Source organism: Lathyrus oleraceus, chromosome 4 (assembly GCF_024323335.1).
Source record: "Lathyrus oleraceus cultivar Zhongwan6 chromosome 4, CAAS_Psat_ZW6_1.0, whole genome shotgun sequence".
In the NCBI taxonomy this organism is placed as follows: domain Eukaryota; kingdom Viridiplantae; phylum Streptophyta; class Magnoliopsida; order Fabales; family Fabaceae; genus Lathyrus; species Lathyrus oleraceus.
Genome location: NC_066582.1, coordinates 466,689,223 through 466,710,223, shown reverse-complemented (window position 1 = coordinate 466,710,223; position 21,001 = coordinate 466,689,223).

Sequence of the window (21,001 nt, the reverse complement as noted above, 5' to 3'; positions counted from 1 at the left end):
TACAATAGCTTATATCTTAGCAGTGATCTTAGCATTGTGAATCCTTTTCCCTCTACTACATGGGAAATTAGATTAGATATATACTTCTCATTAATAACTATTTTCCTATTCATGACATAGGAAGTGATAGTTTCCTTCTCAGCAGTTGCATGAACCCAAAACTGCTTCACCAACACAGGATAAATTGGACCTGTGAGTCTCTCGGAGAAATTTTTCCATCCTCGAATATCCAAAGTTTCAATGAAACCAAAACCATTTTCCTTCAAGTTTTTGAAATCAACAATGGTTGCACATAACACCATTAACTCGTTGACCGAAGTATTGAGGGTTAATTCTGGAATCCCTTCCAAAATGGTGTTGCTTTCAGTTTCCTTTGAGGAGCTTGAGGAATGTTGTTGTTGTCCAGCCATTGAAGAAGATGAAAATGAAGAATAGTTGTAGAGAGAAAATGGTTGTTTTTAGGTTTGAAAACCGAGAGTGTGGGAGTAATGTGCGCGTAATGTGAAAATGTGAGTGAAGTGAGTTTATATAGAAAATTTTGCAATGATGATAAAAAAAGGAATATGCAGTCATAGGGGGAAGCGTAAGAGTTTAAACCTAATTCCAAGAATTGTTAAACCCAATGCTTCACGCATTTATCACGCATGCTCAGAAAGTGGGAGAACTGTCGCCACTAAGAACCATATGAAATCAAACGACAAGACAACCATTTAATGTAGCGACTGTTCAGAATTAGGAAGACATATTAATAAGATTGTTTCTGATCAAAACCTTTTTGATTCATGAAAACTCCCTTACTTAAGAAAGCTCATGTTTCAGAGTCAGAAAGAATAACAATCTCATAATCTAAAATAGGTTTTTCATTCTGGACATGATTTCATAAATAGGTTTTTCAGAATGAACACAAATATATCTTCAGCAAGGGGTTTTATAAAGATATCAGCCCATTAATGGTTTGTATCAACAAATTTTAAGTGAAAATTCCCTTCTGAACATAGTCACATAAAAAGTGATGTTTTGTTTCAATATGCTTATCCCTAGAATGCAAGATAGGATTCTTAGATTAAAAAATAGCAAAATTATTATCATAGAGAATATGAATGTTACTCTCATATATCTGATAATCTTCCAGCTGACTCTTCATCCAGAGTATCTGAGTGTTGCATCTAGAAGTTGCATTGTATTCAGCTTTGGCTATTGAGAGCGTAATTATTGATTGTCTCTTGTTGAACCATGAGATCAAGTTATCTCCTTGAAATTTGCAACTTCCAGAAGTTATTTTTTCTTTCAATTATATCTTCAGCATAGTCATCATCACAATAGCCTACTAATTTATACTCACTTGATCTGATTGAAAGCGAGCACATAAGCAGACACCGAATAAGATATCAGGTCTAAAAGCGGTTAGATATAGAAGATAACCTATCATACCTTTGAATAGCTTCTAATTTATCTTACTGCTTACCTCTTCTTTCTCCAAAATACATGTAGGATGCATTGAAGTCTTTGCTTGCTTGCATTCTGATAAGTTAAACTTATTCAGAAATTTCTTTGTGTATTTTCTCTAATGAATATAAGTGTCTTATGATATTTGATCAATCTGGATTCCCAGGAAGAACTTAAGTTCTCCCATCAGACTCATTTCGAATTCTTCCTGCATAGACTTAGCAAAATCCTTGCACAATGATGCATTAGCAGAAGCAAAAATAATATCATCAACATATATTTGGACAATTAGAATGTCGTTCTTGAAGGTTTTGCAAAATATAATTGTGTCCATTTTCCCTCTGGTAAAATCATTTTCCAAAAGAAAGTTGCTTAGTCTATAATATCAAGCTCTAGGAGATTGCTTTAGACCATATAAAGATTTTTCAGTTTAAAAACAAAATCTGAATTTTGAGAAATTTCAAAACCAGAGGGTTGATGCACATATACTTCTTCATAAATATATTCATTCATAAATGCATTATTAACATCCATCTGATAAAGGATGATTTCATGATTGACTGTAAAAGAAATTAAAAGACAAATAAACTCTAACCTGGAAACTAAAGCAAAAGTTTTTGTATAATTTATACCTTCTTGCTGACTATAACCTTGCGCTACCAATCGCGCTTTATTTCTGACAATTTCACCTTTCTCATTTAGCTTGTTTCTGAAGACCCATCTGGTTCCAATTGTAACACCTCAAAATTTGCCCTCCTCTCTTGGGACTAGCATAACATATTACATTGCATTTATAGGTCATTAGGCATTGCATATTGCATATCATGTGGATATATTGTGCAAGTCATCCCTCAAAAGTCTTGGTCAAAAGATAAAGGACTCATGTGCAAGTTAGGGTTTCCTTGGACTGGTCATTAATCATCTGAGGATGTGGAGGTCCAAATTAGGGTTTTGTGATTCTCAAGGAGATTGGTCTTCATCTTGATTGAAGTGATACATCATCATCATCATGGTCTTGTCATCATCAAGTGTTGAAGCATAGGGTTTTGACCACTGGTCAACCCTAATCAGTTGCATTGGGCCAATCAGGGCATAACAAGGAGATGGGGTCTATGATGGATAGGGGGATCATTTCATGATTGTATTGAGCTTATTGAGGCTAGGGTTTCATCCTTGAGCCATTTCATCAGAGAATTGGGGCTCAGATTGATCAGTGCATTGCCAAATTCATCTATTAGTTGAAAAGTCAACTGTGGTCAACTGTGCTTGATTTAATGGATTTGGAGGAGGGATTGAGTTGGATACACTTAATTCATGTTGAAACAAGTGTTATTTGACATTTCAAAGCTCAAGAATGGAGAAAATAAAGTCAGGACAAAAGTTGCCAAAAATAGAAAGTGACTTGTAATGGAAGTTTCCAAAAATGGAAAGTTTTGACCACAAAATTACATGTCCAAAGAAGCTTCAAATGAAAATTTGTTCAACATGAAAGTTGTAGATCTTGTTCTTACCTTTCCAAAAAGTCCAAGAACTTGAAATTCCCATGCATGGTTGGCAAGTTATGGTCCATTCAATTTCAAAAATGACCCATAATCAAAGTGGCATAACTTCCACATGGAGTGTCCAAATTGAGTGATCTTTTTATGAGCAAACTCCATTTGACATGTACTTTCATGGTGCATAATTGGAATTCATCAAAAATGGTCAATGCAAAAGGTCAATTTTCAAGTGTACAGTTAAAAAGTCAAGGGCAAAATGGTCCAAGTTGAGAAATAATGAGAATTTTGGCATGGGAGTTTTTGCAACACCTCACAAATGCAAATTAGAAATTGTTTCAACTGTCACAAGTGCTCGAAGTTCAATATTTGGATAGGCCATTTTGGAACTTCACTTGAAAATACACAATTTGGCATAGCATAGTGAAAATGAAAATTACAAGGCCAATTGATGTGGGACCAATGCCAACACATCACAACTGATAATTGGAGAGTGTGTGAGCTGTCATACAGCTGTCACAAGGCTTAGGGGGAAATGTCCATTTTGCCCTTGCATTGAAAATTCACATTAAGCTAATCCATTGCATTTTGGTTAATTAGTGATTAAAGAATGGATTAAGTGGAAGTATAAGACATTAATCATAACTGAATTTGGATCACAATCACAAATCTCCAAGATTCATAACAAACTTTCCCTCCAAAAGTGCATTTTCTCTCAAATTTCATCAAGCTTTTTTTTCACCAAATCTCCATCAAACCTTAACCAAATTGCAAAGTTCTTGTGGATTCGTGTTCATTGAGCCTTCTTCTCCGACTGTTTCATCAAGATTCGTGCTAAAAACTTCAAAATCACAACTGTTCAAAGTGTGCTCATCAATGGTGAATTGACATTTCTCACACGTGGAGCTGTTTCGGATCAAGCTACGAGTTGCATTCACTTTGCTGAACCTCAATCTTCATCTGTTTTGAAGAATTACGCGCAAAAGCTCAAAGAACAACCACTACCATCTCCAAGGTACCTAAAATCGAATCTCACCATTCTTTAAATTGTGATATGCTTTTTGAAGTGCCTTCAACGTAGATGAACATGATACTTGTAGTTTTTGAATTGGTGCATTGATGAGTGAGAAATGTTGATTTGAATTTTTGATGTCAAACCTTTAAATGCTCGATCCGTGAGATATAGTGAGAGTTAGGCAAAATCGTTAGCATATTTGTGATCCACACACTTAGACCTTTCCATTGGTGTATCATTTGTGAGTTTTGGTGAGAAAATGAATGTAACCGAATTTGAAGATGGAGGCGCGAAGAACACGGCCAGGAGCGAAGAAATTCTGGAAATCTTTTGCATTTGATCCGTTTCGTTGGCTTGGCAATTCGAAATCTTGTTTCCCGCCTGTAACAACCAATAGCGAGCGTACAGCGCATTAATGATGCCACGGTGGCGCGTTGGCTTGGCTTTGGTATTTACAGTTCTGCCACTGCTCCATTAATCAAACCAAATACATTTTAATAATTATTCAATAATTCATTTAACTTATAAAAATCATAAAAAATTCATTATTAATCCAAAATTAGTGAGGCTTTTTTTGATAGATCCCAAATTTTGTCTAGAATTTTATAGGCATGATACCATAAGTTGTGCATGGAGAAATTTTGACCTTGCCTATTGATTTTGTTCATGTGTACATTTTTTGCATGTTTCACCATATCTATCATGAAATGCTCATACTTGCAAATAAATGGATGAAAATTTTTGTGCTTATTCTGAACATGTTGATGGTGATTTTCATGTAGAGTTTGTGAATTTTGGATGCTTGGTTGATTAGATATGAATTTTTGGATTAAGGTGTGACAATTTGTGTCACACCAAGCTAGGCCATCTTTCTGATTTTATTTAAAATGCCTAGAGATGTTGATTTGAGCTGAAATTTTGTGTGGATGATCATTGATATGTCAAGATAACATGTGAATTTTGCTGGAACTTTTGATGTCATTTTCTAATTGATTGATAATTTTCTTCTCTATATGCTCATTTGGTAACCTTGTGTGACACATGTTGGCATTTTGCTTGTGAAATTCTCATATGGTACTGGATGAAGATGAAATTTGATATGAGCATTCTAGACACATTGTAGGACATTATGCTTTTGATCCCATTCATTTCTAATGTGTTGTCACTGTTTTATGAATTATTGAAGATGATGCTTGTGTTGATACCTTGAATTGGCTTACTTAATTGTGTCTAGACTTTTTGATTTTCATTGACCTACTTTCTTTTGTCCAATTGAGCTGAAAATTGACATGCTACTTGTTGATTGTGTCCTGTTTAGGTGTGAATTATTTGAGGATTTTTGGAATTGTTTTGGTATGCCTTTGATTGAAGTCATTCTGTTTGGACTTTTGGTGTTGTATTTGACCTAGTTTGTGGTATATTGTGCATGAATGGATATTGGTGAATGATATGAGCATGAGACCAATTGCATTTGCTTTCTATTTGTTTGAATGTGATTTTGGATTGGTTTTGCTTGCTGTTTAGATTTTTTTATCCCTTTGGACCCTAGGCTTGGCCTAGTGGTCTAGTTTCTCACATTTGGTGTGGATTTTCAGGATGAAATGCACAATGCTTAAGGAGATTGCTTCAAGGCAATTTGAATTGAGTTTGGTTGGTGTTTATGAACTAACATGACTTTGTTTTGTAGGGATTAATGCTTGAGCTTAGGCTTATAGCTTGCACTTGTGTGCATTAACTTGTGTTGCTTGTACAAATTAACTGATTAACCATTTGCTGTTTACTGTTTGTCTGTCTGAGTACTGATGATACTTGATTGATTTCAGGTACATTTAGTCGCTTACAGTTCTTTAAGAACTTGCTTGCTGCTGCTTGGTTTTTTTAACCAGTTGAGGTAGAATCTCTATTCTTCATGTAGTCTGGAAGACCTGGCCTGTTACTTGGCCAGGCAACTGTCTGAAGTCCTCCTTAAGAGGCGATGTTTGTGGTTGTTTACATTTGTGCCCAAGCAGGTAAAGACCTCTATGAGGCAATTGGCGGATCATAGGGATATGCAATCTATCCCCCGCTATTCTGTGAGTCGTCCCTCTGCTCACACCACTGTGTTGATGCATTGGGACACAAACCCAAGATCTTGTACTTTGTACAGTTGTGTCAGAGTCTTGAGCGTAGAAGGGTCCCTCCATTCTGGACCCACGCTCCTTTGTCTGAAGCTCTCCCTAGTCAGGGATAAGAGCTGTGAAGTCTAATCTTCACTCACCTTTCATCTGCTTCACCTTAGCCCCGCAATGGCAAGGTTAAGAGCGAATACTACCCATGTACAGATGACTTGCTTCGGCAGTCAAACCCATTGTTTGAGCCCGCTTGACTGGTTATAGTGTGTGCTTTGTGAATATTTGTTTGCTCTGTTTGCTTGTATGCTTGTATGCTTGCTTTCTTCCTGGATAGGATTAATTTGCAGTTGTGCAAGTAGGTAGAAACCTGAACATAGGGCCATGATGCATGATAACACTAGGCTCGAGTACAGCTCCCTGGTAGTGTGTCTTCCCTTGGTTTCTGGCTAGAATTTCTTTCCCTTTCAGGGGAACTACATCGCCCTGATCCTCGTTCCAGACGAGGTATGTAGGCAGGAGACCGTGCGAGGTCTCTCCGGGCACTCTTTTTTCTTTTGTGTGTGTTTGCTTGTTATCTTCTTGTGCGTGTTTGGTTCGGATGCCGACGTAAGTCCAGTGATTGGCGGTCGGGCTCCACGTTTGCCCTCTTGTGTGTGTTTTGATCCGGATGCTGATGTAAGTCCAGTGATTGGCATTCAGGCTCCATGTTTGCCTGTGTTTGTGTTTGCTTGTTTGGCGTGCGTGAGCCGAACTACGGCAGCTCTGATTCTCGTTCCAGACGAGATACGTAGGCATAGGATGCGACGTCCTATCGAGCTCTCTTTCTCTTAACCCCATCTGTGTTGTCTTCGGTGCGTGTGTGTGTGTGATGTTTTAGCAACCTTTTCTTTTCTTAGAGCGTGGATCCCGTCGAGTACGACGGACGTGAGGGGTGCTAATACCTTCCCCTGGCGTAACCGACTCCCTTACCCTTTCTCTTTGGTCGCGAGACCACGTCTTTTCCAGGTTTCTCTGAGCGTTTCCTTTCCCTATCTTGGGATAAATAACGCGCAGTGGCGGCTCTGTGTTGTGTTTTTGTTTCAGCCCGCCGGTTGTTTTTCGCGGATGCGACAGCTGGCGACTCTGCTGGGGACTCCATAGATGTTGACCTGTGTTGGTCCATTTTCCCTAAGCGAGTCCTTCCTAGCGTTCTAGGATAGTTTAGGTTGCTTGTGTTGCTCTATTTATTGCATTTATTATTCTGTTGTGTATATATTTGCATAAATATTTGCATGCATCATACTATCATGTTGTCGTCCTCTGTACAGGTGGTTCCACTGTTTGGGGTGGGAGTTACTCGAGGTAAAAGGCTCAATACCCAGGCTATGAGTGAAATCTAGGAAACCTAGGAATAGAGTGATTCATGGGAAGCGGGTGGTATGCGCCACTTAGCGGAACATTGACATCACGAGCAGTTCAGACCCTGGTAGGATATTATCATTACATACTTCGGGTGTGTATATGATGGTATTCTACGAAAGGTTATTTATGCTGCGTTTCTCTCGACCTTACCCTGGCCTAGATGACACCCGTGAGTGGGGAGGGAATGATCTTTATTACAGGTACAGATGGTGACTCAGGTGGTGACTAATGGTTCCGTTGATCAGAGTCCTATTTATAAGTCGGATTTATGGTCATTTATTGCCGAGACGCCGAAATGCTGTCCGAGTTATTTATCAGTGGGGATCCGTTTATTTCAGGATTCCCCGGGCCGATTCAAAGATTATTGGGTATCTGCTCAGAGATTGTTTGGTGATGATGGTGATGTATCTGTCTTCCGTTTATTTTGGAACCCTGAGCCGGAGTGGAGGGATGTTCAGTACCTCAGATGATTGTGATCGGTTCAGAGATCAGGGCTGTGATTCAGAGCAACAAATGATCAGAGGACTTGGAGGATGGCAATGCACTGCATTCATTCATCAACATCATTCTCATTTTGCATTCATCTGCACCAAACCCACGTTTAGCCATATGGGGAGTATTATTGATTGAGAATCTGGTTGAGAGACATTCGGATGTCAGAATGTTATTGCCGAATTATTATCTGTCTCGATGAAACCAGGATCGAAGGACAGAGTCTTCCTCATATGGATAGACGTTGCATTCATGCATATTAACCTGTTTGCTGTTTTGCAGGAATCATTGCTCGTGCTCATAGAACTGTACCTTTGCACTCAACCCGTCCTCACAGATACTTCACCAGACGCAATACTCCTCGACTGATGGATCTTCCGAACACTGACATTCTTGAGTTGAAGGACAAGATGACTGAGCTGATCAACATCATGCAGGGTTTTGCAGTTGGTCAGAAGGCTCTGGCTGATAAGGTCGAGAAGCTCGAGCGAGCTTCAGCTGCTAACAGTGTTGTTAACCTGGATGGTGTCTCCAACCAGGGGCTGGGTGGATCCAGAGACGGTGGAAAAAGAGCAACTGTGGGTATGGTAAATGATAATGCTGGTGGATTTGGTGCTGCTACTGGTGGTGGGCCCGGTCTGGGGCATAATCTGAAGGATAGTCTGTTCCCGCCTTTCTTTGGGGTGGATGATGACAGAGAGGAGGACCGAGAAGCTGATCAATTCTCCATGCACAATGAGTCATTCAGTCAATATGGTGCTCAGCCGCAAAGCAAAGAAATTCAGTTACTGGCAGAGAAGGTAAGGGCTCTGGAAAGCCATGCTACTCCGGGGTTTGTCAACATGTCCAACATGGGGCTGGTCGAGGGGATTGTGATCCCACAAAAGTTCAAGGCGCCCGCATTTGACAAATATAATGGGAGTTCCTGCCCGGAGACTCACCTTCAAGCCTTTGTCCGCAAGATCTCTGCATACACAACAGATCAGAAGCTCTGGATGTACTTCTTCCAAGACAGTCTGTCTGGAGTATCTTTGGAGTGGTACACCAAGCTTAAGTCGTCTGATATCAAGAGCTGGCAGGATCTTGGTGACGCTTTCTTTAGACAGTACCAATTCAATGCTGATATGGCTCCGAGTCGTACCCAGCTGCAGGGTATGTCTCAGAAGAATAACGAGGGGTTTAAAGAATATGCTCAGAGGTGGAGGGAGTTGGCTGCCAGAGTGCAACCTCCACTGGTGGACAGAGAGATGTCTGATCTCTTCATGGGTACCCTGCAAGGGGTTTTTGCTGAAAGAATGGTGGGTTGTCCCGTCATCAACTTTGCAGACATTGTGGTGGCTGGAGAAAGAATTGAAAGTTGGCTGAAAATGGGGAAGATTCAAGGTAATGCTCCGTCATCAGGATCAAAGAAGCCATTCGGGAATGGTCAGCGCAAGAATGAGGGTGAATCGAGTGCTGTGTATGCTCAGAGAGGACACGGTAGGGATCGTTACTACCAGCACACTGCTGCGGTAACCACCCCTGCTGGTAATCAGTCTACACGACAGCAACGTCAGCCACCTCTACAGAGAGCCGGATATCAAGTGAAAGGAAAAGGGATTGATCGCTATTTTGACAAGCCGCCTGTGACATACGCTGTTCTGTTCAAAAAGCTGATGGATCTTGGGTTGGTTCAGCCGAGGGCGATGGTTCCGATGAGATCAGATCAAAGGCCACCTAACTATGATGAGAACGCCCAGTGTGAATTTCATTCTGGAACACCGGGGCATAACATTGAGGGCTGTAGAGCATTCAAGAATGTTGTCCAGGACCTGGTGGACTCCAAGGCTATTAACTTTGCACCGTCTCCAAATGTTAATGCCAATCCCATGTCGGCACATGGTCAGGCAATGGTGAGTGCAATTGCTGAAGATTTGAATTACGCCTGTGCAATGGGTGAAGAGACTGACAGTGACTGTGAACTGGAGTCGTGGATAAAATCGTGCGTACCAGGAAGTTGGAAGGCCTAAAAAGATCAGCACTGTCACTCATCCGGAAGAGTAATGTTTCTTGTTTCTCAGTTTTATTTGCATGAAAGCCTTGCGTGTTGCCCGACACGTAATGGTTCATTGTAAGGGCCACATCATGTTCATAATTTGCAACATTTCTGCATCATAAATAAATGGATGTTTTTCAATTAAAAGCGGTGCTCCCTGTTTTTCATTTATTTTTGCAGTTTAAAAACAAATAAAAATGGCAATGTTTGTTTTCATTTTTCTTTTGATTTGTCTCGTCCCAAAGTCGAAAAATAATTCTCCGGATCTCGTTGATAACAATTTGGTTACACCTCATATGACTTCGACAATCCAATCTATCTTGCTGAAGAAGAAGACGAAGAAGATTGTGATCTGCTGGAATTAGCCAGGTTGTTGAAACAAGAGGAGAAGGTGATTCAGCCGCACGGGGAGCGGGTTGAGGTTGTTATTCCAAGCACCGCCGAGGTCAGGAAGGAAAAATTAGGGCCGCTTCAAAGGCGAGTCGAGAGCAGAATGGTAGTCCTGTTGAAAGAGCATGTGGATACCTTCACCTGGTCATGTCAGGATATGCCAGGGTCTAATACCGGTGTCGTTGCGCACAAGATACCAGGGGAAGGAGATTGTCCTCTAAAGAAGCAGAACGCCGATGCCACGTATCAGAGTGACTTTGTTTCATGATATGATTCATCGTGAAATCGAATGCTATGACATGATAGCAAAGTCCCACACAGAAGAGGGGCATCTGACGGATCTGGCCAAGCTATTTGACAGGTTGAGACAATTCAAACTGAGGTTGAATTCAGATGAGTGCACTATCAGAGTGTGGTCCGGTAAGATGTAGGGGTTCATTGTAAGAGAGGAATCGAGGTTGATCCTGTTTAAAAAAAAAAAAAAAAAGGGAAAAAAGTAATGCCTGAACCGAGAGAAAAAAAGAGAGGTTCGTGGTTTCTTAGATAGATTGAACTACATGTCATGGTTCATATCTCACCTAACAGCCACGTGGGAACCCATTCAAAGGAAAAAAAGATCAAACGGTCAGGTGGAATAATGATTGCCAAGCGGCATTCGAAAAAATAAAAGAATATTTGCAGGAACCTCTGATTCTGATGCTCCCTATAGAGGGATGACCGTTAATTCTGTACCTGACAGTCCTCGAGGGGTCTATGGGGTGTGTATTGGGGCAGCATGACGAGTCTGGTCGAAAAGAGCATGCCATATACTACCTTAGCAAAAAGTTTACCGACTGTGAAACAAGATATTCACTGCTCGAGAAAACTTGTTGTGCTTTGGTCTGGGCTGCTCGCCGACTAAGGCAGTATATGCTGGTTCATACTGTAACACCCTTCTAAAATACCCCAATAATTTAATTAAATATCAAAATATAACATCAGAGTAATTATGCCCATTAAGGGTGTCACACAATCTTCCACATTTTTCAACAATATAACGGTCATGCTCTTTTATTAATTTCAAACTTAAACAATTGCATAAAACACAGCGGATATAATTTCATCAATCATGTAAAACATTACATGGAAAATGGTTCTCAACCAACAATAAAACATTCAAAACAAGTTAAGACAACCCATCCCGATGTTACATCTATCAGAGCACGACCCACTACGGAGAATACACTAGACTCCAATAATTAGCTTTTACTCAACTCATTTCTCGTTACCTGAAAAATAGTTGTAAGGGTGAGTTCCTCAATCAATATAATGAGTATTATAAAATATCATGTTATGTTAAGTGATTCAACACACTTCATCACCCTAATCAAAACACACATTCAGGAACAGCATATTAATTCAACATCATACTCAATAACCACACAACAATACCAACACAAATACACGTGTAATATTGGAATACATCCATTCATATTACACGCCATACATATATTATGCAATGAGACGCCATGCATGCGGTACCGACTATTTTGTGAACATATAGTTCAACCTCACCGTCCAATCCCGGCACGGCTACCAAGCTCACTAGTCCCACTCATTTGAGACATAGTGACTCTCTCACTAATTCCTCACCATGGGAATTAGCTACCACCCCAAATGGGCCATGCTATGCACGCTAATCACCTAGCATGCAAACATCAACAACAATCAAAATGATCTACTCACTAATTCCTCACCATGGGAATTAGCTACCACCCCAAATGGGCCACAATATGCATGCTAATCACCTAGCAATGCAACAACAACAACTCAAGAATAGACATATGCTCACACTCTAAGCCATAAAACAGTCTATTCACAAATGCATACATTCACATCATCATGTATACCATCACATATCATCAACAAAAGCATATCATATCATGCCACATAATCAATCATAGTATTAGCACACTCTACTAATACCTATACTATTCAAAACAACGGGAAATGATCCCTACAACATCATACCTCAGCTAAGTACATCACTCAGCCTAAACAACCAAAAACTGCACAACCATTGTTCAGGAAAACCACAAGTCTGCCCATATGCGTATCGCCTATGCCCATACGCGTATGGCGCATTTCCTCGCCCATCCCATACGCGTATCGCCCACGCCCATACGCGTATGCTACGCGTACCACATCCTCATACGCGTACCAACAGAGACGCTTTCACGTTCAAAACATCATCTCTTTCACTCATACGTGTATAGCATACACCATACGCGTACCACTCCAGGGATACGCGTATCACACGCGTATGGCGCGTACCAGCGCCAAAACCCCCATCTTCAAGCCATCCCATACGCGTATTGCCTAGTGCCATACGCGTATGACCAGAATCCAGTTTTCCAGATCTGCTATGGGTTTTCTCTGCTACGAGATCCTTCAGATCCAACCTCTCACAGTCCAATTTTTCATACACGTTCGTTCGTTTTATCAATTACAACTCAGATACATTCAACTTCTCAAATCGCTAACCTTACTACATCTAATTCCTACAATTTCATCAATTATCATCCAATTTCGTTCATCAATATTTCACAATTCATCACATATCATTTCAATCAGAGTCAAATTCAGAGGTCTATCACTACCCATTACATGCTATCCCATAAGACCCATCAAACGATGATAAACCCCCCTTACCTGAGTTAATCCGGCAGTCTCTGAGCTCCAAGCTTTCCCTTCCTTCAACCTTCGTTCTTTTGCTTTTTGCCCTTTCTGCCTATTTTCCCTTTTCACGTGAAATTAACCTTTTTACCAAAAATGGGACTTTTTATTATTCCAACTTATATACTCCAATAATAAAACCCAATAATATTATCCCAATAATAATATTAATAATCCAATAATTTTCTAATTATTTAATTAAATTAATAAATAAAATATTAACTTAATTTAAACAATTATCTTACTTTCATCGGGGTGTTACAACTCTCCCCCACTAAAAGAGTTTTCGTCCTCGAAAACATACCTCAATCGAATAACTCTGGATAAGACTCCTTCATCTGACTCTCAAGTTCCCAAGTCACATTGCCACCTGCTGGTCCTCCCCAAGCTACCTTCACCAAGGCAATCCCTTTACCCCGCAACTGCTTCAACTCTCGATCCTCGATCCTCATAGGTGATGTTTCAACAGTCAGGTTATCTCTCACCTGTACATCATCTACTTGGACTACATGCGACGGATCATGAATGTACCTCCTCAACTGAGACACATGAAAAACCTCATGCAAATTCGCAAGCGACGGCGGTAAAGCGATACGATAGGCTACCTCTCCTATCCTCTCCAAAATCTGATAAGGACCAATAAATCGAGGTGTCAACTTCTTTGACTTCAAAGCTCGACCAACACCAGTTATCGGAGTAACACGAAGAAACACATGATCTCCCTCTTGGAACTCAAGTGACTTCCTCCTCTTGTCGTGATAACTCTTCTGACGACTCTGAGCAATTCTCATCTTCTCCTGAATCATCTTAATCCTTTCTGTAGTCTGTTGAACAATCTCCGGTCCAACCACAGCACTCTCACCGGACTCATACCAACATAACGGTGTCCGACATCTCCTACCATACAAAGCTTCAAACGGTGCCATACCAATGCTCGAATGAAAACTATTGTTGTAGGTAAACTCAATCAAAGGCAAATAACAATCCCAAGCACCTCCCTTTTCCAAAACACAAGCTCTCAAAAGATCCTCTAATGACTGAATCGTCCTCTCAGTCTGACCATCAGTCTGCGGATGATATGCAGAACTCAATCTCAGCTTAGTTCCCAAAGCCCTCTGCAAACCTTCCCAGAACTTCGATGTAAATCTAGGATCTCTGCCCGAAACAATACTCGACGGAATACCATGCAAACTTACAATCTTCTCAATATACAACTCAGCTAATCTCTCTAACGGATAATCCATTCTGATCGGAATAAAATGAGCCGATTTTGTCAATCTATCCACAATCACCCAAATAGCTTCAAAATTCTTAAATGTCCTCGGTAAACCAGAAACAAAATCCATACTGATACTATCCCACTTCCACTCTGGAATAGCCAACGGTTGCATTAGCCCAGACGGCTTCTGATGCTCAATCTTCGACTTCTGACAAGTCAAACAGGAATAAACAAAACTCGCAATTTCTCTTTTCATTCCCGGCCACCAAAATAGCTTTTTCAAATCATGATACATCTTTGTAGCTCCAGGATGAATGCTCAAGCCACTACGATGTCCTTCCTCCAGAATACTCTTCTTAAGTTCGGTAACATCCGGAATACACACCCGATTACCAAATTTCAAAATGCCATTCTCATCAACTCTGAATTCACCACCTTGACCTTGATTCACTAGAGTCAACTTATCAACCAAAAGCATATCGGATTTCTGACCCTCTCTGATCTCATCCAAAATATTACTCGTTAACTTCAACATTCCCAATTTAACACTATTGTGAGTACTCTCACACACCAAACTCAAATCTCTAAACTGCTTAATTAAATCCAATTCTTTAACCATTAACATAGACATATGCAATGATTTCCGACTCAATGCATCAGCTACTACGTTTGCTTTACCCGGATGGTAATTCAAACCAAAGTCATAATCCTTCAGAAATTCTAACCATCTCCTCTGTCTCATATTCAGCTCTTTTTGATCAAACAAATACTTTAAACTTTTATGGTCACTGAAAACCTCAAATCTCGACCCGTACAAATAATGCCTCCATAATTTCAGAACAAATACCACAGCTGCCAACTCTAAATCATGTGTCGGATAGTTCCTCTCATGAACCCTCAGCTGTCTCGAAGCATAAGCTATAACCTGCTTGTTCTGCATCAACACACCACCCAAACCCAACAATGAAGCATCACAGTAAACCTCAAATGATTCCGACGAACTCGGTAATATCAGAATAGGAGCAGTAGTCAACCTTCTTTTTAACTCTTGGAAACCTTCTTCACAATTCGAATCCCAAACAAACGCTTGCCCCTTTCTAGTCAGCATCGTCAACGGTAACGCCAACTTAGAAAATCCCTCAATGAACTTCCTATAATAACCAGCCAAACCAAGAAAACTTCGAATCTCAGCAACAGACTTCGGAGCTTCCCACTTAGACACCGCTTCTATCTTAGAAGGATCAACAGCAACACCGCCTCTTGAAATCACATGACCAAGAAAACTAACTTCTTCTAACCAAAATTCACACTTAGACAGTTTAGCAAATAACTTCTTTTCTCGGAGAACTTCTAAAACCACTCTCAAATGCTCAGCATGCTCTTCTTCAGATTTCGAATACACCAAAATGTCATCAATAAACACCACAACAAACTGATCTAGATACGGATGGAAAATCCTATTCATATACTCCATAAATACACCAGGCGCATTAGTCACACCAAAAGGCATTATAGAATACTCATAATGTCCATACCTTGTTCTGAAAGCAGTCTTCTGAATATCCTCAGTTTTCACACGTATCTGATGATACCCAGATCTCAAATCTATCTTGCTGAACACACTCGCACCAACCAACTGATCCATCAAATCATCGATCCTCGGCAAAGGATACCGATTCTTGATCGTCACTTTATTCAGTTGCCTGTAGTCCACACACAACCTCATAGTACCTTCTTTCTTCTTAACCAATAACACTGGTGCACCCCACGGTGACACACTCGGACGAATAAATTTCTTATCCAACAGATCTTCCAGCTGACTCTTCAATTCAGCTAACTCAACAGCAGACATACGATATGGAGCCATCGATATCGGTCTAGTACCAGGTACCAAATCAATCGAGAACTCAACTTCACGCTCTGGCGGCAATTCATTCACCTCTTCCGGAAACACATCAGGAAAATCACACACCACCGCTAGATCACCAATCACCAGTTTATCTTTAGCTTCCATAGTCGCTAACAGCATAAACAACTCTGCCCCATCTACTACTGCCTCATCCACCTGCCTTGCAGATAGAAACAAATTCTTTCCTTCCTCAATCTCAGGAAAAATCACAGTCTTATCAAAACAGTTGATATAGACTCGGTTAAACACCAACCAGTTCATACCCAGGATAACATCAACCTGTACTAGTGGAAGACACACAAGATCCATTCCAAAGTCTCTACCAAAAATACTCAAAGAACAATTCAAACAAACCGAAGTAGTAGTCACTGAACCCTTCGCAGGAGTATCAATCACCATACTACCACGCATCTCAGATATCTCTAACTTAAGTTTCACAGCACAATCCAAGGATATAAAGGAATGAGTAGCACCGGTGTCAATAATAGCTACAAGAGGAAAGCCATTAATATAACACGTACCTCAGATCAAACGATCATCTGCAGAAGTCTCAGAACCCGATAAAGCAAAGACCTTGCCTCCTGACTGATTCTCTTTCTTCGGCTTAGGACATTGTGGACTGATATGACCCAACTCTCCACAGTTGAAACAAGTCACAGTCTTCAACCGGCAGTCTGCAGCCAAGTGACCACCTTTTCCACACTTGAAACATTTCCTCTCATTACTGGTACACTCATGGATACGATGCCCAGCCTGACCACATCTGTAACACTTAGCAGGAGCACTAGAGTCTCCCCCACTAGGCCTCTTCATCCCACTCTGACTCTGGAAACCTTTGCCAACTGCATACGGTTTTCCACGATCATTCTGATTCTTGCCTTTCCTATCAACCCTTTGCTGATAGCTCTCTGCTCTGGCTTTGGAATCCTGTTCAAAAATCCTGCAACAGTCAACCAAGTCAGAAAACACCCTGATCCGCTGATATCCAATAGCCTGTTTGATCTCGGGACGCAGCCCGTTCTCAAACTTCACACACTTCGAAAATTCTCCAGCAGCCTCACTATAAGGAGTGTAATACTTTGACAGCTCTGTGAACTTAGCGGCATACTCTGTAACAGACTTGTTACCCTGCTTCAATTCCAAGAACTCTATCTCTTTCTTCCCTCTAACATCCTCTGGAAAATACTTCCTCAGGAATCTCTCTCTGAACACAGCCCAAGTGATTTCAGCATTCCCAGCAGTTTCCAACTCAGTGCGGGTAGCAACCCACCAATCATCAGCTTCTTCTGACAGCATATGCGTACCGAACCTGACCTTCTGGTTATCGGCACACTCAGTCACTCGGAAGATCCTCTCAATCTCCTTCAACCACTTCTGAGCACCATCTGGATCGTATGCTCCCTTGAACATTGGAGGATTGTTCTTCTGGAACTCACTCAGTTGACGAGCAGCTCCCATTCCCACAACATTCGGATTTCCTCCAAGTACTCCAGCTAGCATACCCAGAGCCTCAGCAATCGCAGCATCATCTCTACCTCTTCCAGCCATCTCTATTCTGAAAACCCAAACAAACTAAAACAATGAGTACTGATAGGTTACACAACACCTATACCGTACAGGGGAAACAGAATAATTACGACTCGACTCGACCGACTATGCTCTGATACCACTAATGTAACACCCTTCTAAAATACCCCAATAATTTAATTAAATATCAAAATATAACATCAGAGTAATTATGCCCATTAAGGGTGTCACACAATCTTCCACATTTTTCAACAATATAACGGTCATGCTCTTTTATTAATTTCAAACTTAAACAATTGCATAAAACACAGCGGATATAATTTCATCAATCATGTAAAACATTACATGGAAAATGGTTCTCAACCAACAATAAAACATTCAAAACAAGTTAAGACAACCCATCCTGATGTTACATCTATCAGAGCACGACCCACTACGGAGAATACACTAGACTCCAATAATTAGCTTTTACTCAACTCATTTCTCGTTACCTGAAAAATAGTTGTAAGGGTGAGTTCCTCAATCAATATAATGAGTATTATAAAATATCATGTTATGTTAAGTGATTCAACACACTTCATCACCCTAATCAAAACACACATTCAGGAACAGCATATTAATTCAACATCATACTCAATAACCACACAACAATACCAACACAAATACACGTGTAATATTGGAATACATCCATTCATATTACACGCCATACATATATTATGCAATGAGACGCCATGCATGCGGTACCGACTATTTTGTGAACATATAGTTCAACCTCACCGTCCAATCCCGGCACGGCTACCAAGCTCACTAGTCCCACTCATTTGAGACATAGTGACTCTCTCACTAATTCCTCACCATGGGAATTAGCTACCACCCCAAATGGGCCATGCTATGCATGCTAATCACCTAGCATGCAAACATCAACAACAATCAAAATGATTTACTCACTAATTCCTCACCATGGGAATTAGCTACCACCCCAAATGGGCCACAATATGCATGCTAATCACCTAGCAATGCAACAACAACAACAACTCAAGAATAGACATATGCTCACACTCTAAGCCATAAAACAGTCTATTCACAAATGCATACATTCACATCATCATGTATACCATCGCATATCATCAACAAAAGCATATCATATCATGCCACATAATCAATCATAGTATTAGCACACTCTACTAATACCTATACTATTCAAAACAACGGGAAATGATCCCTACAACATCATACCTCAGCTAAGTACATCACTCAGCCTAAACAACCAAAAACTGCACAACCATTGTTCAGGAAAACCACAAGTCTGCCCATACGCGTATCGCCTATGCCCATACGCGTATGGCGCATTTCCTCGCCCATCCCATACGCGTATCGCCCACGCCCATACGCGTATGCTACGCGTACCACATCCTCATACGCGTACCAACAGAGACGCTTTCACGTTCAAAACATCATCTCTTTCACTCATACGTGTATAGCATACACCATACGCGTACCACTCCAGGGATACGCGTATCACACGCGTATGACGCGTACCAGCGCCAAAACCCCCATCTTCAAGCCATCCCATACGCGTATTGCCTAGTGCCATACGCGTATGACCAGAATCCAGTTTTCCAGATCTGCTATGGGTTTTCTCTGCTACGAGATCCTTCAGATCCAACCTCTCACAGTCCAATTTTTCATACACGTTCGTTCGTTTTATCAATTACAACTCAGATACATTCAACTTCTCAAATCGCTAACCTTACTACATCTAATTCCTACAATTTCATCAATTATCATCCAATTTCGTTCATCAATATTTCACAATTCATCACATATCATTTCAATCAGAGTCAAATTCAGAGGTCTATCACTACCCATTACATGCTATCCCATAAGACCCATCAAACGATGATAAACTCCCCTTACCTGAGTTAATCCGGCAGTCTCTGAGCTCCAAGCTTTCCCTTCCTTCAACCTTCGTTCTTTTGCTTTTTGCCCTTTCTGCCTCTTTTCCCTTTTCACGTGAAATTAACCTTTTTACCAAAAATGGGACTTTTTATTATTCCAACTTATATACTCCAATAATAAAACCCAATAATATTATCCCAATAATAATATTAATAATCCAATAATTTTCTAATTATTTAATTAAATTAATAAATAAAATATTAACTTAATTTAAACAATTATCTTACTTTCATCGGGGTGTTACACATACCACTTTGTTGATTTCCAAGATGGATCCAATCAAGTACATTTTCGAAAAGCCAGCATTGACCGGATGGGTTGCGAGGTGGCAAATGATTTTGACTGAATATGATATACAATATACCTCTCAGAAAGCGATCAAGGGGAGTGTATTGTCTGATTACCTCGCTCAGCAACCCATTGATGATTATCAACCGATGAAGTTTGAGTTCCCTGATGAGGACATCATGTTTCTCAAATCGAAAGATTGCGAGGAACCAATCCCGGAGGAGGGGCCTGACCCTGAATCCGAATGGATTCTGATGTTTGATGGGGCCGTTAACGTGAATGGAAGCGGTGTTGGTGCTGTTTTGGTTACGCCGAAAGGATCCCATATTCCTTTTGCTGCCCGGCTAACATTTGAGTGCACCAACAACGTGGCTGAGTACGAAGCGTGTATATTGGGGATTGAAGAGGCGATTGATTTGAGAATCAAGAACCTTGTCATATATGGAGATTCAGCTCTGGTGATAAATCAGGTTAACGGAAAATGGTATACGCATCAGTCTCATTTAGTTCCATACCGGGATTATACGAGGAGATTGTTGACGTTTTTCACTAAGGTGAAGTTGCATCATGTGCCCAGAGAGGGGAATCCTTTGGCAGATGCTTTGGCTACTCTGGCTGCCTTGATTAAGGTGCAGTGGTGGAATCAGTTCCCTAGTGTTGAAGTAGGTCGTCTGGATAGACCGGCTTATGTGTTTGTTGTTGATACAGCGTCTGATGATGAGAAGCCGTGGTATTACGATATCAAGCGCTATCTAGAGACTCAAGAGTATCCTGAGGGAGCATCTAAGAAGGACCGAAAGACTCTGCGGAGGTTGACCATGGTGTTCTACCTGAATAAGGATGGGGTTTTGTATAAACGGAATTTTGATTGGGTCTTGCTCAGATGTGTTGATGATAAAGAAGCAAGCCAATTGATGAAAGAGGTTCACGAAGGATCGTTCGGTACCCATGTCAGTGGGAATGCGATGGTAAAGAAGTTGCTGAGAGCAGGTTATTAC